This window comes from Balaenoptera borealis, assembly GCF_965194805.1.
Source record: "Balaenoptera borealis genome assembly, chromosome: 2".
Classification (NCBI taxonomy): domain Eukaryota; kingdom Metazoa; phylum Chordata; class Mammalia; order Artiodactyla; family Balaenopteridae; genus Balaenoptera; species Balaenoptera borealis.
Window position 1 is genome coordinate 176,266,852 of NC_138867.1, and position 21,650 is coordinate 176,288,501.

Genomic DNA, 21,650 nt, shown 5'->3' on the forward strand with positions numbered 1-21,650 from the left:
ACTGCTGGTTTCCTCCAGTGGTAACAATATGGATGATAGCAGACAGGGAGAGAGAGCTCACTATGAGGAAGCTGGGGGCTGACACCCGCGCTTTACACCTGTCATCTGTTACAACACCTGTCATAACAGCCCTATGAGTCGGTAGGATTAGCATTCCTATTTTACAGAGGAGAAAACTGAGGCTCCAAAGTTTAAGAAAGGGCACTCAGTTTTAGAAAGAGACAGAGCTAGATTTAGTACCTTGCTGGGGTAGGGCCACTGATTGCTCATCCCGGGCTGCATGGCCCATGCAGGGCTGGGAATGGCCACTAGGGGGTGCCCTGGTTCCAGCACTAGCTGTTGGAGTTAATTGCAAGTTTCTGAGCACGGGCGGTGGTGCGTGTCAGGTGCTGGGTGCCGCTGGGTGGGGAAGACACGCCCCCCAAAGGTGGGAACTCGGCTTAGACTAGGTCTTGGTGGGCGAGGTCAATGGGGGGGCGTGTCTGGGCTCCTACACCGCGGATGAGGCTCCCAGTCCCCAAATAGAGTGAGGGATCTGGTGGACGGCAAGAAGGCCCTTGGTTGCCTTCCTTTACTGGCTTCCTGTCTTTAGAGACTGACGGACAGAGGGACAGACTGTCTGGGTCACTGGTCAGGGCCGGGGCAGGCGAGGACAGAGGCTTCCCGGAGGGGCGGGGCTCAGAGCGAGGCTGGGCGGAGCCGGCCGCTAGAGGGCGCCGGGGGCTTGCGCGCAGCAGTGGGCGGGCCTTCGGTGGCGCTGGGCCTGACGATTGGTTCTTGGCTCCTCCCTGCGCTGGAGGGAACCAGTTGGAGGCGGTCCCACCTCCTGCCCCGCCTCACGCATTCCCGCAGGTAAGTGCGGGGAGACCCCCCACCCCCCACCCCCACGCTGACCCGCACGCTCCTTAGTGCCGCCTGTAGGCCTGGGAGGGTAGGAGTGGCAGTTCTGAGCACTCTACAACAGCTTTGGCCCTTGTGGGCCCAGCTGCCTCCAAACATCCTCAGACCTGGGGTGCCCCGTACTGTGCCCCTCACCTCTCAAAGTCATCTACAGATAGATGTTTCCCACAGACCTAGGGCGCGACTCAGGTCCCAGTCACAGCCAGATGTCCCCCTTGGGCCCACATACACACCTCAAGCCCAAGTTCCCCACCAGCCTTCTCAGATACCAGACATCCCAAATCTTACCCCCAGCCCAAGTTGTCCCTTACGTCTAAGTCATCCCCAAATGTCACTAGATCAAAACCTTCAGGTCCCAGGTATCCCCAAATGTCCAGTGTTTCCCTCAGGGTCACCCCCAGCCACCAGCTTAGATTGGGTCCCATTCTCTCCCACACCCGGCCCTGGATATGGGGCACGCCTCATCATGATCCCATCTAAGTCCTCCAAGAACAGTCCTCCCTGTCACCACACCAACCCTGAAAGTCAGTCCCTCCAGCCCAGGGTTTCATGCGGGGTCAACACCCATCCCAAGGACACTCCTCAAGGTCACCTTTCCATGACAAGGGCACCCTTTCCACCCATGTGACTAAATTATCACCTTCCTCAGAGCAGGTGGGGCAGGGATGGGCATCCTGTGAAGTCAGGAGCCCAGGATGCCAGGACAGTAAATTCAGACCAATCAACCCTCCCCAGTCAAAAAGCCAGAAACTCCAGGGTTGGAGGCCAGAATAAATCACAAACCACCAGACCTTCAGGAATGAGGCAGGGGGCAGCTTTTATTTAATTGAACAACAGGCTCGACACACAGCATAGACTTCCCCAAGCTGCTGTCTGCCCCTGCCCCAGTGGAACAGGGGTACACTGAGCCAACTCTGACAGCCTGGGGGGCTTCACTCTGCCTCCCCAGTCTCACCCCCAAAAGAGCCCCATTCCATCTGATGATGGACAAAGTCTCAACGCGTCCATGCCCTGGGACCACCCAAGGACTGAGAGGGCCTGCTTGTGTCCTTTGGGCCCACAGGGACCTCATTCCCTGCCCCACGTGCCAGGAGGGCGTCATGGCTCCTCCCCCCCAAGTTAGGAAGCCGCAGGGCCCAGGGAGAAGGGGCCAGGCAGGTTCAGGTCAGGCCAGCCTGGTTCCGGAAGCCCGGAGTTGGCATTTAACGGTCTGGGGGCCCAAGGCAGCTTCCTCTTGGGTAACTGACTGCTGGGAAGATGCGAGCCAGCCATCCCCCGACCAGGCTTGGGAGAGGAGGGGCCAAGGGTCGGCCAGGCGGGGACACAGCTGGCTTCCTTTTTTCATGGAAAGGCTGGCCACCCGCCTGCCTACCCATCCTCCCCGGGAACACAGCCCAGCCTGAGATGGGACCGTGTGAGGGTCCCCAAGTGCAGAATTGGAGGAGGGGGCCTGCAGCAGACAGCTGGGTTCATCCATCCCATCCCAGGCTCCACTCGTCCCCAAGTTCCTCCTCCAGACACAGGTCCAGGGCAGGGTCCTCATCTCTTCTCCCAGGCAGCGACTGGCCCACCCAAGGAAGGCAGGGGCCGAAGACTCCAAGGGGGCTTGACTCCTGTTCCTGCTGAACTGAGCCAGTCTGCACAAATCAACTGTGTTTCAGCTCAGTAGGCACGGGAGGCAGAGCCCAGAGAGGCCCGGAGGTCGGACAGGCAGGCGGAGGGGAGAGGTGGCAGGGCCAGAGGAGGCGGGGCCCCGGGGGGCGGAACTTAGCCACTGTGAACACGACTTGCTGTGGACCTGCTCACAAGCAGCTAAGCCCTGCTCCCCAGGCCAGACACAGGCGGTGGAGGCCTCTCTGCCACCCCATCCCCATCCCTGGGTCAGTGTCCTCAGCCGAAGCAGTGACAGCGGTGGCCCCAGAGGCAGGGCTCAGGGTCGGTTGGAAATCCCTGGCAATGTGATTTGTGACAGGCAGCAAATCCCATCCCCAGGAACCCCAGCCGGCCATGGCACAGGGGTGGGGGGGCACCGGGCAGGGCCAGCAGCTGGCACCTAGGAGAGACAAAAGGAGGTAATGAGATTTGAGGACATCTGCCCTCCAGGTCCCCGCTTGCTGCCATCCTTTGAGGTCTTGCAGGGAAGCCCTTTTTCCCCATGTGCAGCAGCAGCTAAAGAGAGAGCTAGACCACCAGGCTGGATACCCCCAGCCCCAGCCATGCCTCCCAGGCCCAGAGAGGTAGAGATACCCAGAGGGTCACTTTCAGCCAAGGAGGCTGCAGGAGCTCCCAGAGCCAGGTCCCCCCTCCCTTTCTTCACCACCCCCACCACTGAGCCCTGGGCAGGCTAACTGGGCCATGGGGAGAGGAAGCTGAGGGGGTGGCGGGCAGGAGGGTGAGGAAGTGATCTCACCCCAGCTGGCGCCACTTCCTAGAAGCCTGAAGGGCAGGAGGAAACCACCAGGGCCACCCCGCGTGGCCCTGTCTCCTTGGTGTTCAGGCCTCAGCCCGCGCCCCACCAGAGTGAGCGGATGCCGGCAGCGGGCGCCCAGCTCTCCCCCGAGGCACGCACGCCCCCAGAGCACCGGACCCAGGCTCGAGGTGCAAATCCCAGCTCTGCAGTTTCCCAAATGCCCTCCAAGCCTCAGTTTCCCCATCCGTAAAATGCAGCCAAGAGTCTCTACCACATAGCATGGTGAGGTTTCACCAAGAGTGCCGCCTAGCAAGGACCTGGCACCAAGACCACCTACAGAATTTGTGGGACTCAGTGCAAAATGAAAACTTGGGGCCCCTTGTTCACAAATGAAGAGTTTCAAGACGACAGCAGAGCATGAAACCAAGCTCCAGGTCCTTCTCAGTGGCGGGTGACCCTGTGAATGGCACAGGTCACACGCCCGTGAAGCCAGCCCTGTGTTCAGTAAACAGAGACCTCCCATATGATGAGAGCCCTGCGGTTAGGAGACCCAACTCTGGAGCCAGTCCAGCTGCATTTGAACCCTGGCTCCGCAGCTTCCCAGCTGGGTGACTCTCAAGTCACTCAGTCTCTCTGGGCCTCCGTCTCCCCATCGGCAAAGCAGGGATAATGTCATGGTAAGGATCCCGCGAGTGCTGTGTGTAATTAGGATGGGGCTACTCTGTCATCATTCACCAGGCATAAACAGGAAGGATGACGGCACTGAAGACGCTGCACACGGGTAGGACCCCAGCGTCCAGATGTGGTAGGCGGTGGCCACCGCTGGGAGACAGGTGGAGCGAGGTGTCCGGCTCTGTGCCTCCGCCCCGCCATACACACATACGTACACCGGCCACCCGCTTTACGGTCGGGCCCTAGCCCAGCCCTGTTCCCTCAAGGTTTAGGGGCACCAGCCAGGAGCAGACAAGGCCCCGCAGGGCGGCCGGCCTCCCTGGGCCGCCTCCGGAAGTGAGACAGCACATTCGTGTCCCAGGGACGAGAACGGGAAGGGCGGCCATTTGGCCAGGCCCGTTTCCTGTGGGGTTTCCCCTGCACAGAGCCCCGGGCCGGGGCCAAGGCCACTCCCCATCCCCGCAGGCGCAAAAGGCCTGGTTCTCGAGCGGAGGGGGCACCATCATGCAGGTGCCCAGAAGCAGGGCCCCCGTTACCATAGGCGCGTCTCTCAGGCTCTGGGGAGATGGTGTCCAAGGAGGGCCAAGCTCCTGGCAGCTGGAGGCATTGTGGGGAGGAAGGGCCCTGGGCCCGGGGAGCACAGCAGGCCCCAGGCCACACCGATGGATGGATGGATGTATGGATGTATGTCTGAGTACGCTCTGCAGACAGGGCGTGGACTCGTGAGACATACTCTGTAATGCCTGCCCCCCCACAACCCCATGCTCCAAGAATGAATCAGGGGCAGCTTCCGCCGGGGGCGCCACCACCACCGCCCCCAAGCCTGGTCCCCAAATACTTTCCACCCTCTCAGAGCAGCTGGGATCGGAAAATACCAAGGGCTGCAGGCCCCGCCCTGCCTGCCGCTGCTGCCCGCCCTCCCAGCCTGTCACTAACGCTTTGCCTAATGGGCCCAGACTCTCCGCAGAGGCTCCCTAGGCCAGGCCCCGAGCCAGCCGCTAACCTGGGCTGCCCAGCCAAGTGCCGCCTGACCACCCGCCTCCCACCCCTCACCCCCAGCCCAACGTGGCCACCATAACAACCGGCCCGATGGGCAGCCCTCAGAGGTTGGCGCCCGGCTGGAGGAAGGCAGGGCACTGGTAAGTGGGTGGGCCCCGCTGCCCACCCAGGGCTCGGGGGAGGGGGGCAGGCTCAGGAAGGGGTGAGTAAGTGAGGACTGAATCACTTGTTATAAATAGGGGAACCATGCAAGTCACATCCCAGCCCCCATGGTGCCCGGCCACGCCGCGCTCCAACCCCTGCCTTCAACTTTAATCCCCCTCAGACCAGTGACAGAATTCCCAGGGGACCCCTAACATCCACACTTTGGGCCCTTGACTGAGGGGTACACCCTACTGCCATGTCCATCTCTGCCTTATCCTTGTCCTGGCCTCCTGGCCTGCCTTTTGGGGGCCACTGGCCTTGAAGGCAGCTGCTGGCTTCCAGGCCCTGTCCCCCTCCTATAGCACCCTGACAATTCCCAGGCCCAAAGGTCAGGATTCCCTGGCTCCCCAAGGTATTCTCAGGGTGTGGGTGACCATGGTCCTGGACGATGACGCCTGACCAAGGCCAGAGGGAGGCCAAGGGGCTTAGCATCTCAGAAGTCAGTTCCCTGGCCCCTCACCATCCAGGACCCCATCCCAGACCACCCAGGCCTGCTCTGCCCAGGGCCACAGCTCGGTGACCACACCCAGGGTGGCGCCAGCTCCAGCACCCTGGGGCAAGGCGCCGCTAGAGCATGACTCAGCTGTGCCCAGCATGGCGGTGTCCTTCTCTGCCCAAGGATTCTCACACACCCACACCCACTGGCTTCCGAGTACGTCCGTCCCGGGGGACTGGCCTTCCCCCAGGCACACCTCCGTGTTCACCCAGGACACCCAATGGCAGGAGGGAAGGTGGCCAGAGTGCCCTCCAAGGGATCTGAAAGTGAGGGCCCAGGACAGGGAAGGGAAGCACACACTTCTCTCCGCTCGTTTTTCCCAATGCTTCCCATATACAGATGGAGAAACTGAGGCCCAGAGGATTCAGAACCAGGCCCAAGATCATGCGGGAAGTCTAAGGAAAAGCCAGGCCTGATCCTGGCATAAAGTGTATCCAAAGTGGGAAAGGGCCAGCCAGCCAGCCCAGAGAGGGGCCGGAAGGAGTTTTCTTCAGACCGCCCAGGGTTCCTTGCGGTGTCCTTCACTTCGGACAGGCTCCCCCACCCAGCCTCCCAAAGTGAAGGGCAAACTCTGAAAAATGCCTTACGGTATATCAAAGCAGCACCTGGGCCCCCGGAGAACAGGTCATCCCACTGCACCCACGGGGCCAGTGACCCTGTGACTGCAAATGGGACAGGGGTTTGCCCTGCAGCTGCGGCCTGCACAGAACATCTGGCCTCCACTTACAACAGGCAGGGGTTGGTAGGGGGGTCCCAGGGAGGACCCCTGGAGCATCCGCCTCTGCTCTTTCTTTCCAGTGAGCAAGGGTCTGCGAGACTCAGAGGCCGGGCCAGCACAGACAGGCCCGACCCCCCCCGGACACGCCCTGTCACGCATGTGCTCCGCGTGCCAGCCCCGAGCCAGGCTAGCAGCTATTTTAGGGCCCCCTCCAGGCCCACAGACAAGACTTGCCCGCTGGGGTCTTGAGGGAGCTCCCAGAGGACATCCTGCAAGGACAGAGGGCAATGGGTGCCCCCTGGGCGCTAGAACAGAGCTGGCACCAGGCCCTAGGGCCCATGCCTTCCCAGGACGGCGGCATGTGAACACATGCGCACCGGCTGGCCCGGGCAGGGTGCGTGGGCGAGCGGACAGGGTGTGTCCTACATCACCTCGCCTCTAAGCCTGGGCACCTGTTGGGTACTGCCCTCCAGCTCACGCTGGCATGGGCAGGGCTGCCAGAGGACACCCCTCATGCCAAGGGTCCCACACATCCCAGCCTCACCCTCATATACCACCAGCCATGGACAGGCAGCTGGTTGGGGCTGGGGCAGAGGGGACAGGTGACAGGGAGCCAACTGCACCTCCAAGGCATTCAAGAGGCCACTCACTGGTCTGGGCCTGGCTGGGTTGCATAGGACAGTCAGTGTACGGCTGGGGGCTTTGGTAGCAGTCAAGTCCGGTGCTGGGGTCAGAGGTCAGTCTGGGGCTAGGATGAAGGAGTCGGGGTTCAGTCTGGGTCCTTTCACCCTCTTCCTGCCTCCCGAGGGCACGGGGACCCCAAAGCTACACAGGGCTGGGGAGTCAGCCCTCCAGGAATCTCCCAAACCTGGCCCCATTCCTATGAATGAGCCCTTCTCCACTGGGCCAGAAGGAGTGGGAAGGGAGGAGAGGGTCCCCCAAGCCCTCCTAAGCCCAGGCTGTACTGCTGGGCCCCAGCCCTCTCCTCTGTGGAAGGCCTTCCCCTCACTCACTGACTGACATGTCAAAAACTTGAACCACTGTCTCCCACCCGCATCCACATAATTCTGGGAGACCCCGACCCACAAAGCCCAGACATGCACCCCCAGGGGCCATTCCCTCCACCCCAAGCGAGGCACATACCCTCCCACCCTGCGGCCAACTCCTGCCCACCTCGACCTGCGCCGGTCGCGTTGGGACCCGTCCTCCCCACCACACTCGCAGGAGTCTCCTGGGGGGGGAGTGGTTGGGGGGCCGCGGCGGACCCCACGGGACGGGGTAGAGGTGGTCCGCCCTCCCCCCGCTCTGTAGGGGGCGCCCCGGGACTCCGTCGCCACCACCACCAGATACACGGGCCCCGCGGTCCTCCCCCAGCCACCGGCGGCGGGGCGCGGGGCGGCGCCCTCCCCCTCGCCAAGGGCCGGGGGACCCGCCGGGCGCACCCCCACTCAGCCCAAGAGTCCGGCGCGGAAAAGTTGCCGCCGCCACCACGGCGCCGCCGCCTCCCTCCCGGTTCCCTCCCTGACTCACCCACGGGGGAGGGGAGCCGGCACTCGGGGCTCCGGCCGCCGCCCCGGCCCGGCCGGCGGAGACACAGGCGGGCGGGCGGCGGGGCCGAAACAAGCCGGGGGCGGTCGCCGACCGCGCTCCATCCCACTCACTGGCCGGCCCGTCGCGGGGTCGAATCGCTTTTAAAACCTCCCCGTCTCCTCCCCCGCGGCCGGGCAGGGGGCGGGCGCGGGGCGGGGCGGGCGCCGCCGTCATGTGCCCCCGGAGCCGGTCCGCCCCCACTTTCTTTCTGCGGTCCCCCAACTCAGTCCCGTCCCCAACTCAGCCCCAACTTTCTCCTCCCTTGTCCCAACTCTTCCTGGGCCCAATACTCAGCCCAACTCCTCCCTCTGGGTCCTGGACTCGGGGTCTAGCCCCAGTTTTTCAGCGAAGGCTCTTCCTGCTGGGATAGGGCGGAAGCAGGGGTCCTAATTCACATCGCACCTCCGAAACTCCTCTTGGCCTAGGTCCTGCCCTAGGCAGGGAGAGAAACCCAGGAGGCCATAGACAAGGGGAGGGGAGATGGAAGGGGGTCACACTGCCACCGCGGACCCCTCCCTTCCCTGGGAGGGCATGGGCCTGGGTATTCTGGGATTCTGCCAAACGCGAATCCCCTCTCTTTCCAGTTCCACAGTGCATTCTTTAGCCTCAGGAAGTCCCTCCTTTTATCCTACCCAACCCTCTCCTGCTGCCATTGAAGACTTTCTGACCCCAGCCCAGGTGGTCCCTGGTCTAGGTCCCCTCCCCCCTCAGGCTTCCCGGCACACACCCAGGGCCTCTGGGAAACTCCCCAGCTCCTGGAGTATCCCTGGGAGAGAGGCCCTCCCTGGATCCCTCCCTCCTTCCCTGCATGCGTGTCTGTCCCACCTCATCCTCCACCGACCTCCCCTCCACTGGGAGGAGGAACACGGAGGCATTGTTCCCCAGGACGGGGCCCTGCCTTGGGGCCTGGCCCTGTGCCCAGGTGGGGGGCCGGGAACAAAACTCAGCAAAGGGGGGGCGGGGTGCCCTCTGATGCCAAGCCAGCCTCCTTGGGCATGCCTGGATGCCACTTTGCCCTCTCCAAGATGGGACTGGGGCCAATGGCCTCCAGACCACCACCACCACCATGATGCCACAGCAAGGTTCTGCAGCCAGAGGACCCTTCCCAGACCTGTGTGAGCATTGCTTTGGGAGACAGTTTTTCCCCCACTCCAACATTTCCGAAGTCATATAATTAGGGCTGGGGGTCAGATTCTTCACCACCCCACTTCCCAGGCAATAAGACTAAAGCTGGGATGGGGAGGGGGTGACCCAGCAACAGACCCAGGCAGAAGACTGGAGGGGCTGGTTGGGTGCCTCTGGGTCACCTTGCACCCCAGAATTCCTCCAGAGTCCCTCATTTCTCAGTTCAGCTCAATAGGCTCCTACTTTGGATCTTGGTGGGATTGCGGAGAGGGGGGCAGAAGCCACACCTAGCTACTATCCCATGGGGCCCAGCCCTGGGGGCTCCTGGGTCTTTCTTCTCTCTGGGGCCCAAGGGGCAGGCTGGCCCAGGCTGCAGGATCTGGCAGGTTGGGGCAGGAGGGGGCAGAGCCGCCTGTGGGGCCCCAGGGGGAGATTTGGGGTGGCACAGAATTCCCCGACTCAGGGTGGGGCCCAAAGGGGGTGCGGCACTCGCCACATGGCTTCCTGAGCAGCTACAAACAGGGGAATGGAGTTCCCAGGGTCCAGAGTCTTCCTGTGGACACACACACACACACACACACACACACACACACACATCATTCCAGAAGCATACAGTGACCAAATTATAGTGGGGCACCCCCTCCACGCCGCCCCTACAGAACACTACCTTTACACCGCAGGGCAAGGTCTCCCATCCAGAACCATCCTCCTCTCCTTATTAGTCCAATCGGGCACACATTTAGGGGAAATGCCTCCTCCACGATGGCCTCCAGGGATACCTGTGCCAAAGGGCCTGAGCCCATGTAAGCCATTCTGCCGTTTCCCTGCACGTGGCTTGGACCACCACAGCTCAGCATCCCTCAGCCCAAGTTTGGAGGGTCCTCCCGGTGCCCTCAGCCCTCCATCTGGATTCCTGACATTTGCCCCCACCACACACACACACCCTCGTCCTGAGCCGGCCAATTTACCCAGGGACAGCAGCCAACAGGGATCGGAGCTCTCCAAAGTGGCCAACTGATCCTTTGTAATGACGGGGAGGGGTGAGAGGACAGGGCCAGGGTGAGACCAGGCCAAGCGGTCAAGTGGCACAGGGCATACACACACGCCCATTTGTTCATTCTTCAAACATTCTTGAGTGCCTGCTGTGTGCCAGGTGCCGTTCTGGGCACTGGGAACACAGCAGAGAACAAGCCAGAAAAAAAACCCTGCCCTCATGGAGTCCACATCTATGGGGAAATACACAATAAATAGACAGGTATAAAGATACATGGTGTGTTGGGTGGTATGTGTTAGGGAGAGAATAGAAGGGGGCAAAGGAGATGAGGAGGGAGGTGGTGGGGGCCAGGTCAGGAAAGGCTACCCTGAGGAGGAGGTGACATTTGAACAGAGATTTATAGGAGGTAAGGGAGAAGCCATGCAGACATCTGGAGGAAGAGAGTTTCAGGTAGAGAGGGAACAGCCAGTGCAAAGGCCCTGAGGCAGGAAGTTCCTGGAGTATTTGAGAAACAGCGAGGAGACCAGTGTGATGGTGGGGGGTGGGGGAGCAGAGTGGAAAAACTGAGTTTCCAATTTTTGCTCCCCAGCTTCTAGCTGGATGTCTTTGGCCAAGTAATCACAGCTCTCTGAGCCTCACTTTCTTTATCTGTAAAATGGGCCTGAAAATGTGCCTTTTGCAGTTGTTATGAGATTCAGAGATGAGCTGCACCATGTCCTTCCTGGTCCAGGGCCTGAGGCGGGGTCAAAGCTGGATAAGCATGTTCACATAGGTACGCCAGGTTTACGCAGTCATGCAGACCTGGGTTGGGGGAGCTGGGTCAAAGGACCCTGACAGACTCAGTCACCCTGTAGGTCACCCCGGCTCATACGCAGGGCCGCCTGCCTGGCCCCATGGCAACGCTGCACACAGAGACATCAAACAGGCCCTGCCGAGGAAGTCCCACGTCACTGTGGTTAGGGTGGCTCCTCCCAGCCCAGCCCCAGGCTGGTGCTGTGCTCCTCCTTGCCAGTCAGGGCCCCTGCCTCCCATCACCCTGGTGACAGGCTGTGTTATGGACTGAGCTGGGATCCCACCACCTGCCCCCTCACTAGGACACCAGCCACTCCCCACATCCGGGGAAGGACATTGTGTGGTGGCCCCAGTTCACTGCCACTAACCCTTTCATTCAACCCTACCAAACTGGTGTTGAGAGAACCAGAAAAGCCCTTGCCTACCCACCTACAGTTCAGAGGGGCAGAGAGACCCCAGGGATCTATGGGGACCCCCAGCCAGGTGCCTGAAATCCCCAGGGCAGGGTCCATCAGGGTGCTGGGGAAGGGGTGAGTTAGATAGGAAGAGCCCCCCAGGCCTGGCCCAGCCCCCACCCGAGGACTGACTCACCACCCACCCAGCACTGGATGACATCAGGGCCTGGCCGGCCACCCTAACTTGGCACCGGGCCAGAATGGGGGCGCCCAAGAGGTGTCGCATCTGGCTGCCATCTCCCCTCTGACTGGGGCCCAGCAAGCGCAGGGTTAAGGAGGGTCCCTCCTGGGGGTCTCCCCCCCTAAACCCATCCCCCCTTTCCCGGGGATTTCGGGCCCCAGCCCCTCTGACGTCACTGGGGGTTGCTATGGCAACTGGCCGAAGTTCCCAAATAAAATTACCGCGGGCGGGTTAAGTTTCCTAGGAGGCAGCCGACGGGTAAACAATGGCGGTGGCAGGCAGGGCCGGCGAGGGCCTGTCTCCCCCTCCCACTCCTCACTCTGCTGGGACCAGGGGGTCCCCGGGGCTAGAAGCAGGGTCCCCTCTCCGCCCGAGTCCCGAGAGCCCATGAGCACCGGGGACACTGGCGCAAAGATGGGGGACAGCGAGGCCACCCCTGAGATGAGCAGGGGGGAATGGGAGTGAGGGGGGGGACCTCAGAGGGGAGGCTGAGGCGGCCGGGAACAAAGAGGGGACCTGAGCCTGGGATCCGCCCTCTGCACACCCTGCCTCCCCCCGCCCCCAGCCGGCCGCCAGTCCAGCTGTGGCTGCTCCCAGCTGTCTGGCTCCCCACATCTGGCGGGCTGCGCGCTCGCTTCCTGTCGCCCCGGCTGCCTGGAGGGAGGTAAAAATAACCCTCCCCCTCCCCCTGCCGGCGGGTGCAGACGGCGGATCCTCCCGGCTTGGAGGAGGCCGAGGCCGAGCCTCAGCCGGGGAGAGGAGCCCCCCTGAGGCCGACTCCTGTCCCTCCCACTGCCTCAGTATCCTGAGAGGAGAGGCGCAAAGGAGGTGGCACAGATCACAGGCTGCAAGAGGGGGTTGAGGAGTCTATTGCATTAAGAAGGCTCTTACCTGGGTCACCAGAAACCGAGGAAACCCTGGCGCCTAAGTCCCATTCCCCACCCCACCCCCGGGGAGGAGGGGGGATGCCAGCTCTAATCGACTGGTGAACTGTAATCAACATGCCTCGGTTCCAATCGGGGGCCACCTACTTACTAACTGTAGAGACATGTTACCAAAAAAAAAAAAAAAAAAAACAACTCTCTGGGCCTCAGTTTACTTATCTGCAGAATGGGAACGATAGTAGTACACACTTCAAAGTGCATTTACTCCATCGTTGTTATATTATCGTTTCCCCATCCCCAGGGTTCCCTGAGACCCTCAAGTACTCTTGCCAGATAAAATACAGGACACCCAGTTAAAATTGATTTTCAGATAAACAATGAATCATTTAGTATCAGTATGTCCCATGCAATAGTTGGGATATATTTAACCAAAAAAAAATGTTTTTACTTGCTCTATATCTGAATATCAAATTTAACTAGGTCTCCTGTATTTTTATTTGCTAAATCTGGCAACTGTATTTCTGAGCCACCATCATCTCTGGCCTGAAAACACTACAACGGTCAGGTCTCCCTGGTCTTCTTGCTTCCAGCCTTTCTCCTTCCATCCATTCTCCAGAGAGAGCCAATTAAATCCAGTCACATCTCCCTTCTACCATCCGCTGCAAAAAGTTCCTCCATGGTCCCCCTTGTCACCTAGAAGACCCTGCTTGTCAGGTCCCCACCTTCTCTCCAACCTGCCTTTCATACCCACCTGCCAACTCATGAGCATCCTTCAGGTCCTAGGCCATCACCTCCTCCAGGAAGCCTTCCTCACCTCCCACCAAAACCCTCTGACTTTACACTCTCCAGAGACTCTGTACACTTCTGTCTCCTCACTCAAACATATGGGTAATTTAATCAATCATTTAAGTAAAATAAACCTTTCTTAAATGACGCAAAGGTAGCCAGGGGTGGGGTTGGGGCATGTCCCTGCCCACCCTGCTCCAGCGTTGGTACCTACTCTCTTCCCTACCCCACGGGGTCTAGGGCCCTGGGAAACCCCTCATGCAGCCCCCTGAGGGGTCCCGTGGGCAGCTCCGTGGTGGCTAGTATGGGTCCTGGGGAGCCTAGAGTGAAGTGATGCTGGCCCTTGGGGAACTCTCTCCCTGCTCTCAAATAGCCTGGCAGCCTGGGAGGGGGCCTGGCACAGCCTCTGGAGGACACAGCCTTGTGTCAACAGTCCCCAAGGAGCCCACCCAGCCCCTACCACAGCCTTACATGTCCCACTCAAGCTCCGAGTGGACTTGTCACTGATAACCACGCTGGAGACTCCCACAGATATGACGGCCCCCAAGAGGGGGCATGCACCCACTGAGAGGAGCAAAGGAGCCCAAGTCACCCTGCCTGGTTTCAAGCTTGATGCTCTTCTAGCAAAGGATTTTGCTTCTCTATGACTCGGTTTCCCCATATGTCAAATGGGAATAATACCAGTGGAATGTCAGAGAGCTGTTGTGAACATTATTGTCCATAGGTACACACGTGTGTAGAACAGAGCTTGGAACATAGAACGTGCTCGTTGTGTTAGCTCCTTTGAGGGTGGGGGGATGGTGAAAAGCCAGAAGCTCCCACCACAGCCCTCCTGATCCCCACCCCCAGGTCGGCTCCCCAGATCCCTCTAGGACAATGGCTTCTTGACCACAGCTCTAGCCCAGCTCCTCAGGGCACGTCTCACCCCACAGCGAGTCTCCAGTGCCATCCCCTGACCCTGGCACCGGCCTCCTGAGAACCAGGGGCAGGTCAGGCTTAGAGACCCTCTGTTCTCCCCCCCCACTCCAACCTCGCGCCACCCCCACCCCCCTGCCGTTGAACCACTGCTGTGTCTTTCGCCCTCGTCTCCGTGCTAACCAGGACTGCAGGCCTGATCTAAATCCCTAATCTGAGTAAAGCCACCGGCTCGCGGAGCCTCTCACAGCTTCCACCTGGCTGGAGGCTCGAACCCCGGTCCTCGAGCGCGGCCCGGGAGGGGAACCTGCGGCGGTTGCCAGGCAACGCGCTGTTTGTTGGCGCGGGGGGCGGGGCCGGCGCGCGCGGTGACTCACAGCGGCGTGATGCAGGCGGGCGCGGCGCCCGGCAGCCTGGCAGGCGGCCGGGTCCCGGCTGGCCCCGGCGGCTGGAGGGGCCCGGCGGCTGGGGCGCCGCAGCCCCCAAGTGGGTGCTCAAGGCCGGTTGCGAAGCGTCGGAACAAGCCCCGGCTGCAGATATCGGTTCGAATCCCGTCCCAGCCTCTCACTCTCGGGTGTGGCTTAGGCGCTCATTGCCTCAGTTTGCTCATCAGTAAAATGGACGGAACATTACAGGCTGCAGTAACCCGTTCCTGGTGCACAAGGCAGCTGGGATCATTACCTATATACACTCGGGCATCACTCTGATATGCCCCAACTCTGGGTTTGATCTGCTTCTTGGGTCTTTGGGCAAACTTCATAATCTCACCAAGCCTCAGTTTCCTCATCTGTTAAAGGAGGTAGCAAGAACACCCTACCACTCCGGTGGTTTGGGGATTCCACGAATCATTCGTGAGATAATAGCTGGCACATCTCAGTACCAGGGCTGTGCCCCCCGCCCCACCCCACCAAGAACAAGAGGGACTGTGGGAAGTTTTCTCCGTGGTCTGAGCCCTGCAGGGCAAGGAGGGCAGGGCAGGGCGGGCACCCCTGGAAATGAGTGCAGATCACAGGCCCGGTGTAAGGTGGCATGAACCTGGCTTCGGGGGGCCCCCATCCCGAAACTGGCGCTGGCAGCACCTGCTGCAAGCGGGCAGGAGGGGGGCCTAGGCGTGAGTCACTGCCCAGCAATGAAGAGTGAGTCACACAGGGCGTGGTCCCCCCGCAGCCCCCCCACAGCGTCCCAGCCGCTCCCACAAAGGCCCTTTGAGAAGAGCTCCCCACCTCCCTCCCCCAGACCCAGGCCCTCTGGGGGAGACGGGCTGTGGGGACAAGGCCCTAGTGGGCTGCCCGCAGGACCCCGGCCTGGGCCCGGGAGGCGCCAGCCCACTTTCACAATATCTGTGAAAAGTCACCGTGGGCAGCCGAGCATCCCCAGGGAGGGGGCTTCCAAGCAGCCCGAGTCACTAGGGGGACAGCGGAAGGTCACACACATACAGCGGGCAAACTGAGTCAGGCTGTCTGGTTGGGCCGGTAGGCCGGGGCCCTTGCAATTGGGCTTTGGAGGCATCATTCTTCCCACCTCGGAGAGCCTGCAACTCAGGGAAGCCCATGACTTCTGGTAGGAAACAAGGGCGCTGGGGGCACATCTGGCCACATCTCCCTGGCTTTACTACCTCTCCGCCCAGGCCTCCCCTCCTTGGACCTGCCCTGGGGCCTTTTCTCCACCTTAGCTGTCCCTCTTAAGCGTGGTGTGGGAAGAATAGCAGGGCCGGGACTAGGTTGAGAAGAGAGGGGCACTCCATTGGGAGGCAAAATTTAAGGGAGCACAGAAACACTCAGTAATTAAGGTTAAATATTTTTTATAACAGCTTTATTGAGGTAACATTCACATACCGTACAATCGACCTACTTAAAGTAAATAATTCAGTGTTTTTAGTATATTCACAGAGTTGTGTAACCATTGCCACAATCGATTTTAGAACTTTTTCATTGTCCCCCAAAAGAAACCCAGCACCCATAGGTGGTCACTCCCCAAGTCCCTCCCCTCCCCCAGCCCCTGGCACCCCTAAACGACTTTCTGTCTCTATATATTAATGGACTCATATAATGTGACTTGTGACTGACTTCATTCACTTTTCAAGATGAATTCATGTTGTGGCATGTATCACAACTTCATTCCTTTTGATTGCCAAATCATATGTGGCATGGATACGCCACATTTTTTAAAATCCATTCATCAGTTAATGGACATTTGGGTATTTTTCACTTTTTGGCTAACATGAATAATGCTGCTATCAACATTTGTGTACAAGTTTTTGTGGGGGAAATCAACTAATAAAGACAGGATCCGATAGGGTGGGGATTAAGGAGATGTGAACGAGGTGAGTCATACAAGGGCAAAACTGGGTCCTGTCTAGATCTGTGCTTTACCAGTGACATTGCCACTTGTCAGTTGTCTACTGGGCAACTGAAATGTGGCTATTCCAAATTGAGATATGTTGTAAATATTAAAGTTTTGGGTTTTTAAAATATTTGTTTATTGATTTATTTATTTGGTTGCACCGAGTCTTAGTTGCAGCAGGCGGGCTCCTTAGTTGTGGCTCGAGGGCTCCTTAGTTGTGGCACGCAAACTATTGGTTGCAGCATGCATGTGGGATCTAGTTTCCTGACCAGGGATCGAACCCGGGCCTCCTGCATTGGGAGCACGGAGTCTTAACCACTGCGCCACCAGGGAAGTCCCTCAAGGCTTTTTTTTTTTTTTTTAGTTTTTTTGTTATTTATTTATTTATTTATTTATTTTTGGCTGCATTGGGTCTTCGTTGCTGTGCGCGGGCTTTATCTAGTTGCGGCGAGCAGGGGCTACTCTTTGTTGCAGTGCGCAGGCTTCTCATTGTGGTGGCTTCTCTTGTTGCAGAGCACGGGCTCTAGGCACGCGGGCTTCAGTAGTTGTGGCTCGTGGGCTCCAGAGCGCAGGCTCAGTAGTTGTGGTGCACGGGATTAACTGCTCCGCGGCATGTGGGATCTTCCCAGACCAGGGCTCGAACCCGTGTGCCCTGCATTGGCAGGCAGATTCTTGAATATATTATCAATATTCATTTCACCTGTTTCTTTTTACTTTTTTGCAAAGGGGCTACTAAAAAGTTTTTAAATTACACATGTGTAATTGCGTTTGTGGCTTAGAGTATACAGTACACAGTACTTGTGTTGGAGAGTGCCACGCTGGGCTCACTGCCTCTGTTTCCTTCCCTTCCTTACTTCTCAAGGGGCTGCCTGATCACGCCACTGACACCAAGTTGCTGAGTCAGGCCAATTTTCCCAGTCATCACTGTCCTCGACCTCTATATAGACTCTGTCATCTTTTGAGAACTCCCTGGCTGTCCAGTGGTTAGGACTCCATGCTTCCACTGCAGGGGGCATGGGTTTGATCCCTGGTGGGGGAACTAAGATCCTGCATGCCACACCACATGACCAAAAAAGAAAAAAAAAAAAGAATCTGTCACCTTTGCCCACTTCCTCCTTGGCCACAAGACACTACATTCTCCTGGTGGCCCTTCTCCTACCTCCTTCCCCTCCTCCTCCTCCTCAGTCTTTGTGAAATGCCTCTCAAATGCTCTCCTCCCTAGGCATAGCTTTGGTTACCACCACGTATTGATGACCTCCCTCTCTGAATATCTCCTCCCGGGGGGCCCACAGGTGCCTCTGACTCAACCTGCCCACCCTTCCTCCTCAACCTCCACACTTGGTCCACCTCTGAGACCTGTCCGCCCCATTTCCTGAAGCTTCCCATTCCCACCTGCCGCCCAGGCCTCTGTCCTAATCCAGGCCAATGGACAGCCAGCCACACTGGTCTCCCCTCTGGCCCTCTGCTTCTACCCGTGTCCCCATTGCTGTGTGCATGGCCTGGTGCACGTGACCTCATACTCCTATTATATCTGCTATATCGTGATTCAGGCAGTGGTTACACAGCTCTATGCATTTGTCAAAACTCATAGAATAGTATAAGGGCTGAATTTTACTCTATGTAAATGATACCTCAATAAACCTAACTAAAAATAAAAACCCTCCAAATCTTCCTGCCCTATACTTATATCCAAACTCTTCACTGGCTGTCAAGGCCCTGCCTCAACTCACCTCCTCCCAAAGCCTTCCCTGATTGCACCTCATCCTCCAGGCTGGCCCCATGCCTCCCCTATACTCCCTTGTGCTTCTGGCCTTCAGCGCTGAAAACTCTTCATTGCAATCGGCTAGCTGTGTGACTGTCTGCCCCACCCGACAGTGGCAGGAGGGTGCTATGTCTTTTTTGTTCCCCAACATGCCAGGAACATGGTAATTATCAATACATCCACACAACAGTCTGAGACTCTGCTCTCAGTGCTCCAACAGTGATCAAGTCAAAGCTTCCTGCCCTGAGGGAGCTGACATGTGACTAAAGGAGTCAGGCAAGAAACAAGAATATGCAGTAAAACATATAGTGTGTTCAAAGGTGATAGGCCGATGGAAAAGAAAAAATAGAGCAGGATAAAGCAAGGGGGTGTGATTTTAAATAGGGGGGTCAGGGAAGGTCTCACTGAGGAGATGATATTTAAGCAGAGACCTGAAGGAGGTGAGGGAGGCAGCCATGTGGGTGGGTATCTGGGGGAAGAGAGTCCTTGGCAGAGGGAACAGCCTGTGCAAAGGTCCTGAGGCCAGACAACACCTGGTGTGTTTGAGGAACAGTGAGGAGGCCCATGTGGCTGGAGTAGAGGGAATAAGGGACAGAGTAGAGGAAGTGAGGGAGGGAGGGGACAGGATAGAGTGTTCAGGGTCGCAGGGAGGACTTGGGCTTTTGGTATGAATGAAATGGGAGCCATGGAGGGTTCTGAGCAGAGGAGGGACTAAGGTGTTCACAGGTGCCCTTGGGCTGCGGTGGAACAGACTGTGGGAGGTTGCGACAGGGAGAGCAAGGAGGTGGCAACTGCATAGGTCCAGGGGAGAGATGATGGGGGCTGGACCTGCATGGGGGCTCCGGAGAGGGTAAGATTCTAGGTGCCTTTAGAAGGGACAGTAACTGAATTTGTTAATGGATTGCATTTGTTAAGAAATGTTTTGGCCCGAGTAGCTGGAAGAAAGGAGCTGCCATTTCCGGAGAGGGGGAAAATGGTTGGAGAAGCTGGTTTGTGGTTGAGTAAACTAGCTCCCAGCCCGGGCCTCATATGGACCTGGAGCACCCTCTGCCCAGACTCCAGTGGAGTGCGGAGGAAGGCACACTCACAGCCTGGGCCTTGCCTGGGGCACACATCTGGGCACACATGGGCACTGCCCTAGGACCCCCACAGCCAGGCATATCCACCCATAGCCACAGCCTTGGGGGTCCTTGGGGACTGGGGCTCAGGGGTTGATGGAGCTGAGAAGGGCCTTCTGGTTTACACACCCACCAAGCCTACATCTGGGTCCCTGAGGAGACCCTCAAGGGGACAGGAGGGACATAGGGTGAGAAATCTCTCAGGGAGAGGTTCAGGAAGGGCCGCTGCTGAGTCACAGCCGTGGGTCCCCTATGAGTCAGCACTGGCAGGGGCCCCAGGAACTGGGGGCTGGGGTGGGGTGGGGAGGGCAGTTCCCACGCCAGAAGGAACCAGGCGGCTCGGGCACTGGGGCTTCCCCCACTGACCCTCCCATCCTGTGCTGGGCTCCGGGGGATATTCAGAGGACTTTGGGGTAGGGGTGGGACTAAACACTGGGCCAGGATCCAGGAATCCTCTCTCCTGGTCTGACCCAGTTCAGGAATGCAGAGGCTGCCTGCCAGCCTGTGTTGCAGCAAGAAGGAGTAGAGCTAGACCTTAGAGTGACACGGACATATATACACTACTAAATGTAAAATAGATAGCTAGTGGGAAGCAGCCGCAGAGCACAGGGAGATCAGTTCAGTGCTTTGTGTCCACCTAGAGGGGTGGGATAGGGAGGGTGGGAGGGAGACGCAAGAGGGAGGAGATATGGGGATGTATGTATAGGTATAGCTGATGCATTTTGTTATAAAGCAGAAACTAACACACCACTGTAAAGCAATTGTACTCCAATAAAGATGTTTAAAAAAAAAAAAAGAGGGACCACGTGCGAGTGAGGCCTTGGTCGGGATGTCAGTTCTAGGGGCTTTATTTAAGAAGAGCTCCTTTCTTCTGGAGCCCCTGCATCTTGACAGTGGAGATTCCAGCCTGCGGGGTCCAGGCAGAGTCTTCAGCTGCTGGGATGCGGGGAGGGCTGGGAGGAAGAGGGAATTGAGAGCCAGCCTGCCCCCACAGCGGGAGGGCTCTGGAGTCTGCTTCCCCCTGCTGGCAGCTGAGGGAAGCTCAGCAGGCCAGAGAGCTGGCGGGAGAGCTTCTTCAAGCCCATCCTGAAAGCAGATGGGGAAAGGCCTTGGGGAGATTCCCAGCTCTGCAACCTACAGGCTGTGCCTCCCTAGGCAAGAGGCAGTCCCTTTCTGGGCCTCAGTTGCCCATATGTAAAAATTACAACATTCACTTCATTGGCTTGCCAGGAAGAGTCTGAGATGATTGGGATTGAACGAATAAATGTTGTATATTCCAAAACAACCCCCTCCTTTTCAGTTAGAAGGGGGAGGCTACATAAGGGACATCAACAAAGCTGTCCCCACCCACAGAGGCCCAGTTACTACTTACTCTCATCCTCTTCCTTGTGTGGCCCTCTCTTCCAGGGAATTATCCCCCATTTGCGGGGAAGTCAGGTATAGAGTAGGGCTGAACCCCAATAGCCTCTGGTGGGTCCTGGGGACATCCACCCTCCTGGACCAGTTGGAGCTTGGCTTTCTGGGTTGAAACCTGAAGGAAGGGGGGGAGGGTATGAGAAAGGGAGACTTGTCAAGGAGAAAGTGAGGCAGGACTGTGGTGAGGGGACCCAAAGGGGAGGGGCATGGCCAGGTGGAGCAGGGCCCTGGCCCACAAAGGTTAAGGCCTGGGCTTGGGGATGGGGGGCTTGAAGGTTTCCTTTACCCCTTCTCAGACTGGAGTGGGGGAGAAATAAATCAACTGAATGAGAAATCTGTCAGCTGAGTCCCAGCCAATGGAAGGTCCGGCTGGCACCACAGTCTGCCCTGAGGTGACCTCTTTCCACCAGTCAAGGTGGCCACGGCAGGCAGGGATTGTGTGTATTGTTAGGGAGTATTTGGGGGGGACCTGTGTGCAGATCCCTGGAGGAATCCTCAGCCAGTGTACCTTTCCTACCGTGTGTGCCCATGTACGCGGTGTGTGTGTGTGTCTGCGTGAGAAGATGGGGGCTCCGTGTGAGCAACTCCAGGAAATCAGAAGAGCACCCCCCATGTACAACTTTTGAGTCTACTTCCCGTATGTGACCCGTATACCTAGCCTGTGTGTGTGCCTACACCAGATGGTCCCAGGCACACATATCCCCAAGTGTCCCTGTATTTTGTGTGTCCCTGTGGACCCCTGTGGCCCTGGGGACCTGTCCGGGGGTTTTGTGGGTATGCGTGTTGGTTCTATGGATTCTAGTGTGCCTCTGCGCTTTGTACATGAGTGATTGTGCATACAGTTGTGTGCCTGTGAACTCTGTGTGTCTGCGTGTGCCCCTGAGACTGTG

The 21,650-nt window shown here is 58.4% G+C and overlaps 1 long non-coding RNA gene across 1 annotated transcript; it reads right to left on the minus strand.

Annotated features, from left to right (window-relative positions):
- Positions 1–1,692: 1,692 nt before the first annotated feature.
- On the minus strand, positions 1,693–8,702 carry LOC309624039. Its single transcript, XR_014241749.1, has 2 exons — positions 7,930–8,702; positions 1,693–2,953 (listed from the first exon to the last, which is right to left on the minus strand). It is a non-coding gene; the product is annotated as an uncharacterized lncRNA (long non-coding RNA).
- Between the last annotated feature and the right edge of the window lie 12,948 nt (positions 8,703–21,650).